This window comes from Mytilus edulis, chromosome 9 (genome assembly GCF_963676685.1).
Source record: "Mytilus edulis chromosome 9, xbMytEdul2.2, whole genome shotgun sequence".
In the NCBI taxonomy this organism is placed as follows: domain Eukaryota; kingdom Metazoa; phylum Mollusca; class Bivalvia; order Mytilida; family Mytilidae; genus Mytilus; species Mytilus edulis.
The window spans coordinates 65,833,845-65,841,418 of record NC_092352.1 but is presented as its reverse complement, the minus strand read 5'-3'; the positions used below and the strand labels follow the sequence as shown (position 1 = coordinate 65,841,418).

General features: G+C 31.4%; 1 long non-coding RNA gene across 1 annotated transcript; it reads left to right on the top strand.

Annotated features, from left to right (window-relative positions):
* The first annotated feature begins 4,903 nt into the window (after positions 1-4,903).
* LOC139490398 (uncharacterized) lies at positions 4,904-6,083 on the top strand. Its single transcript, XR_011656315.1, has 2 exons — positions 4,904-5,007; positions 5,733-6,083. It is a non-coding gene; the product is annotated as an uncharacterized lncRNA (long non-coding RNA).
* Positions 6,084-7,574: the final 1,491 nt, after the last annotated feature.

Here is a 7,574-nt window from a genome sequence, read left to right as displayed (position 1 = left end):
AGATTTAAGTACAAATTAATGTTTTAAGGCAATGGCAAATATTTTTTTTTTAACAAAACAATGAAGTTTTTTTGTTTATGCAACAGAGCTTGTTACGAGCAAGACTTTCTTTATAGTGCAACAGAGCCTTATATGAGCAAGATTTTTATTTCTCTATGGAGCAGAGCGGCATACAAGCAAGATTCTTTGTTTATGCAACAGAGCTTCATACAAGCAAGACTGTATTTATGCAACAGAGCATTTTACGAGCAAATATTTTTTGTTTATGCAACAGAGAGCCATACAAACAATACTTTCTTTGTTTATGGAACAGAGCGTCATACTTGTAAGACTTTCTTTGTTTATTCAACAGAGCTTCATACAAACAAGACTTTCTTTGTTTATGCAACAGAGTGTTATACAAGCAAAACTTTCTTTATTCATGCAACATAACGTCTTACGAGCAAGACTTTCTTTGTTTGTGCAACAGAACCTCATACAAGCAAGACTTTCTTTGTTTATGCAACAGAACGTCATACAAGCAAGGCTTTTTTTGTTTGTGCAACAGGGCGTCATACAAGCAAGACTTTCTTTGTCTATGCAACAGAACGTCATACAAGCAAGACTTTCTTTGTTTGTGCAACAGAGCGTCATACAAGCAAGACTTTCTTTGTTTATGCAACAGAGTGTCATACGCGCATGACTTTCTTTGTTTATGCAACAGAGCGCCATACAAGTAAGACTTTCTCTTGTTTGTGCAACAGAGCGCCATACAAGCAAGACTTCTTTGTTTATTCAACAGAGCGTCCCTCAAGCAAGACTTTCTTTGTTTATGCAACAGAGCGCCATACAAGCAAGACTTTCTCTGTTTATGCAACAGAACGCCATACAAGCAAGACTTCCTTGGTTATTCAACAGAGCGTCATACAAGCAAGACTTTCTTTATTTATGGAACAGAGCTTCATACTAGTAAGACTTTCTTTGTTTATGCAGCAGAGCGTCATACAAGCAACACCTATTTGTTTATGTAACAGAGCGTCATACGAGTAAAACTTTATTTAATAATGCCAAAGATCGGCATAAGAACAAAAATGTCTTTACTCATGTAGCAGATCGTCATGCGAACAAGACTTTCTGTTTACTAATATGTATCAGAACGTCTTACGAGTAGGATTTTATTTACGTATTCAGCAACAGAGCGACATAAGAGTAAGGCCTTCTGGTGTTTACGTATCAGAACGTCTTGTGAAAAAGATTGTATTTATGTATGCCGCAACTGGGCGACATGAGAGCAATATGTTCTGATAGTTCTAAATCAGAGCGTCTTACAAGCAAACTTTTATTTACATATGCAGCAGTAGAGCGACATATATTGTAAAAAGCAGCACCAAATGTTGTTAATATAAGTCTATCAATGAAAATTTAACCATTTCCGACATATTTATACAGTTTGTTTATAAACTGTGCAGTTACACAATTGTCCCATTTATAGGGGGTTGAGCACTCACATACATGTTTGCCCGTTTAAAGTCAGAAGCCTGCATAACAGTGTGTATAGTATGTTGCTCTCTGTTTTATTTGTGTTGTCATACGTAAGGTTGATGTTAATATTTATATTTTTCTCTCGTTTGAATTGATTCACATTTTTTGTTTAAAGTTGGAGTTTTTTTTTATAGCTGATTATACGGAATATTTAATGATGATTGGTTTAAAATCGTTCGTGTTTAGACAAATGAGCCAAATTAAAAAAAATATGCAACTAATCAGTTGTTGTATTTTTCAGCATGTTTTCTAATTTTTATATCTGACTGTTAAACTGATAAATTTGATATTTGGCCTTTTGTCTCCCAAAAATTGATTTTTCATACAAGTGGTGCCATGTACGGAAATAATCTGCTCGTTTAAATCTACATGTATCCGGATGATATAAATCAACACGGAAATATTCTAAAAAATAGTTTATTGACAATTGTAACTTAAAATATCTATAAATATTATCATATGATCAAAAGTGAAAAAAAAACCTTTAAACTCGACCTTTTTTTTCTGAAACTAAAATAAAGGAAATGCTAGTCTTGTCAAAAAACAATTTGACCTTTCCTACAGAACATTTTTGTTTTTTATTTGTTTGATTTATTTTTAATCGTTGATTATTGTAATTTATCAACATTGGCAGAGTTAGAAGTGTTACCCTGAATGCATATATTTAAAAAAAAAATGATTACATTTTCCAATGTCATATAATAAAACAAAATGCTTCTTCAAAACAACAAGCAACATTCCAATGTGATAGATTCATAAAAATTACCACAAGTTTGGCTATTACATACAGAATCTAGAAAGTTCAGTTGAACGTGAATCAATAGTTTTAAACTTCTTAACAAAAAATAAATAAGCACAAACACACAAATAAAATCTGTATAGAAAACCTATAATATCCTTTGAATGTCGATTAAATGTTTTTCCATATATAGTAACAACTTACACCTTTAGTTGTTGTTGTGAAAAGATAAACCCATTGCGTTAACAAAAACATTATTCAGATGTGTTTCTGTACGTAATGATGATTTTTGTTTTGATATTGAAACTCTAAAATCCCCAGATTACTTTATCGTGATATAAAGGATATATATCAAAGCGTTAACGGAAATCTTCAGCACAAGGCTATGTTATCTAAATATATTAAAAGACATGATACAAAGTTCACTCTAAGTTCACAGATATTTACAACATCAAGAGAATTGAATGGTAGAAAAATGTATTTTCTACTAAAATCATAACATCAAATCACATGTCAGATAATGTGATAAAAGTATTACTAGTCTCTTAAGGCTTAAATGAAAGAGAACACATAGAAGATAAATAACTTAAGCATATGCTATCCTCATAAAACAAAAACCAATTTTGAAATAACGTTCCTCTGCTTGTTTTAAGTACACTCATTCAAAATATTTAATTTGATAAACAATTGCAAACAATCAGAGACGAACAAAATACAAGATATTAACTGGTGTGTGTTTACTTTGAGGTAGCAGATTTATAACTTTACAAAACTTAATATAAACTTCGATGTACATATATCTAGGTAACGTATTCAATATTATATATATATATACCATGTATCTCTATCACTCTGAGATCCAGTGGGCATATATATTGTATGGTTTGTCACTTGTTTAGACTTGTTTGTATGATATACTTATTTCTAGTGACTGTATAATGAAATGCATCATGATCCCATATGATATATAAAAATTGTTGAGTTAGATTACTGACAAATGAAAAATACATTGTGTATAAAAATAATAATATGACATCTACACACGCTTAAAAAAAAAGAAAAAAAAAAGAAGAAAAAAACACGTGTCTCATGTCTATCTCTAGATTAGCCTTCCGTGACAAGGTAACACTACGACTATTGAAGTTATATTTTAATATAGCGGATGTGGTCGAGTGGTCTAGAGCACTGGACATGAGGCTAAGCGATTGGTGCTGTAGTGTATCAAAGGTGTGAGTTCGAATCCCGCTGAGGGACGAACAAAAAAATTGTCAGTAGAAAATCTAACTCTAACACTGTTTGGAGTAATTTTCAGACTTATATATATATATATATATAAGTCTGAAAATATGAAAATATATATATATACAACTCGTCTAAACATCAACCCAACAATGTTAGATCTATATATATATATATATCATCTGTCAAACCCTAAAAGAATACTCGCTAAAGAGCCTATGCGATATCTTCTAGGTCCCTTAAGGTAAAATAAACAGGTTTAGATAGGCATGTGTAAAACAATATTAAGCCGTAATTAAAACTTTCCACAGTCTTATTTAAAAACGAATCATTTTAAGATGAATTGCAGAAATTCATAGATTTTTGGTTTTAATTTTTTTTTCTATCGTATATATCATTCAAAGAACTTGCCTTTGAATAAATATGCCCAAAAAAAATTATGAACCATAAATAAGAAAATCAGCCATGGAATAAATCATATTAATTCCTTTACTACTTTGTCGATATTGTCATTGTATGATATATAGAAGTTACTTGTAAATAACAATGACCACTAGTAAGATACATAGAGCTGATATAATGCATCTTTATTTGCTCATTTGTAGAGTGGTTCATGCGTGAATTTAACTTACTAATTGTATGACCAGTATCTTTTTTAGATAACAGGATATGGTAGAAGAGCTAATTGACCATTTGGAAAAATGTTAATACCAGCAGTGTAGCTGGTATGCTGAACTTTCTGTCACCATGTATGTAAAAAAATTCTCTGGCACTTTTTTATGAATCTTTTTACAAAATGTCATCACTTCGAGCATTCATGAGTCATTCATATTTTCTGCTTATGTTATTTTTGTGTGTTTTAAATTCGAATAATTGTGTAGTACATCTTATTTGCAATACTAATACAAAAGTAAAAACAAATCGTGATTTTAAGCTTACATGTTCTCTTGTACTAATACAAGCCAACACGTATGCCTTCTTTTATCAGTGACAAATAACAAGTGTCGTTGCATTTCATAAAGATTATATAGGGAATTCGTGTACTAATACAAGCCGTATGCCTTCTTTTATCAATTGCAGTTTTAATTTTAACAGGCAAAATATGCAAGACAATCGTTGGTTGTTTTTCTGTTTGTTATTGGTTAAAATTACACCGCATCTGTATGCTTCAATGCAAAATTGGAGAGTTTCAAACATCCCGTTAAAAACCGGAACCCTTAAATATACAGTTTGCTGCTAGTTGAAATGACGAATAGCAAGTGTCGTTGCATTTCATAAAGATTCTATAGGGACTTCGTGTCATCCATAAATCACATAGTATTACAATCTTTTCAGTCAGTGGGCAAACTGGTGACAAAATATTACCTCCCTGTAAACAGTGCGCTCTTCTGACTAGAGGTAATCGGTGAAAAAAACGCATGATGCTGTAATTATTTAGCTTGTTTAAAATGAGATAGCATAAACGAACTTAGACGTGTCAACATAATGTGAATATGATAACGAATCAGGTAAATTATTTCTTGTTAAGTTTATCACCTCATCGTATCATCATATGATAGGTAAATGCGTGAATTTTCGATTTTCAGTGTCGTCAGGGATCAAACATGTAATCATGCCATCCTTTCATTATTTTTTTTAAATACTATCCAATGGTCGGAACACCTTGATTTTCTCCCAATTTGTAAAGTTGATTATGTTGCATGATATATATTTTTATCGGGGAAAAAAATTGATATGCAGCAAAGATTGGCAGTTTTTAATTTGTGTTGCTATGTGAAATAATGGGAGGTAAATTCAAGTATAAGAAGGCGCGCTTTTTCAAAGAGTAAACAATTTAATTCAGATGCATAGTATTTTGTCAAATGATAAAGAATATCGTAGAAACTTACTAGAAATTCATCTAATTTATAAAATATATACAACATGACATACTGAAATCTGAAAAGGGGTAAAACCCCTATACCTTGAACAAACTCAGTTAAAAAAAAGGGGGTGGTGAAAATGCTACGAAATTTAGATTATATTTATCTGGGTTCTACAACCAAAGGATCATGGGACAAGCAACTTACTACTTTTTCAATTTGATTGTAAAGTAAAATGGCTGGTTTTTTTTTTGTTGGGATTTTTTTTAGCATCTCTGGTCAAACGTACGTTGGTCTAATATTTTCAGGTTCTCTTTGGATTGCCAAATAATATTATAATCACCTAATTGAATGTTCAAATTATTTTGCAGTGATATTCTGTATGGAAGAAAGACTGTCATAAAATCTAACAGTTCCGGATGGCCCGTTAAACTAATTGCTTAACATCAATAACGATGTAAGATTCAAGTGTCTGATCCAGCACAAGTTTAGCCAGATTTTCCACACTATGTATATACAGTGTCTGGCATTGAAAGGATATCAAACGGATGTTTTATGGAATGATTCTCACGTACATATGACAATCATATGCATATGAATGTGGAGCTAGACTCTTTCATGCAACAATTTAATTTCCAATATAAACTCCGAAAAGACAAGAGCATAGAAATGTACATCAATGAGAAACATTCTTTGTGAATAAAATCCTTCCAAAACTAAAATGTGTCATTAGTGTTGCATTATTTATCAGTAGAGATAATTAGATTCCAGTCGGATTGCCCAACTGAAGGTTTTTGTTGAAAATGTTTTGTAAATCTTGGCTGTTTTGCAAGACAAGCTTGGCTGTGCAGGTTGCTTTCAGTATGAGACAATATTTTGTTTATTACTAGTATATACTAAATCACTGATGCAAGACTGAAGCGGCCCCCCTTTTAGGCAGTTAGTGTGAATCACCTTAGGTTTAAACCATTACATGCCAAACCGGGGAGGGGGAAGGTTTTTTCATAATAATAATACATTGAGATTTAACATATACTTTCCTATATGTAGTGTTTCTTTAAAAGTATTGCCAACAAAATTCCTCAAATTTGGGATCATTATATTGTTTAAGAAAAACATCTTACCCCCTGTACTTCATAAAAGTGCAACGTTTTCTTCAATACACGTGCATGGTTAATTCGGATCACATATTTTCTATTCCGATATTATAAGAATTCGAAGGTTCATATCATTTACAATATCAATCAACATTGTTCTGGGATTTTTTTTCACTACCAACGTTTAACCTCGAGGTTACATTGTAGTAAAAAAAAATCCAATAAAAACGTTGAATGTAAATGATATGAACCTTTAAAGTCTTATGTTATAGGACTCATGTTTTGCAAATATAATGTGTTGATCAATTATGTTATGATGATTTTAATAAACTTCACATTAGGTTATTTGTCACGTATATTGATCACATTATATCGAGTTGTCCCAACGATACACTTGTCGGTGTGCTCGATCATACGAATTTACCGACATTCATATAGACAAAATGACCCAACTTTGAAAAATTCTTGTGACGAAACTACATTTCGGAACACGTTAAAATTTGGATACTCAGAAAGCTGCATTATTAAGGTTTGATATATATTTTTTTTCAAAAAAAAAGAAAAATATGCAGTCAAATCTGGCAGTTTTTTACACACCCCTATGTTGAACAATAGATTGTTCAATTAACAGCATGTTTGGCAATTAAAAATTCATATATTAACAAATTTAGCTTTAGCATATACTTTATTTATAGTGGTTGTATAAAAGTTATATAATGGTTTTGTGTTTTAAGAGATATTCATCCCTATGCATATCGGTTTTTATGCGTAAATTGTCTCTCCTTTTTTTTCCTACCTTTTCTATCTCTTTCATAAGAAGAGTGATTTTTCTATTGTTCTAGTGTCACTGGAAATCCCACTGTTCAGTTAAACTAATTTCTTCTTTCTTTAAATTTACAGATGAAGCCGATTATGTCAAATTTGTTATCAAAATAATAACAAGATATGTTGCATCGCTCATTCGCCGATCGTTGCATGACTTTCATTTAAAGTTAAAGAGCCATATTATTATATGAATTGTATTCATCCAATTACCATTGATTTATAATTTATAATTAAAGAGATAGGCAAAATTACACTGAATACTATCAAGTCTGTTCAATTTTACTTACAGCC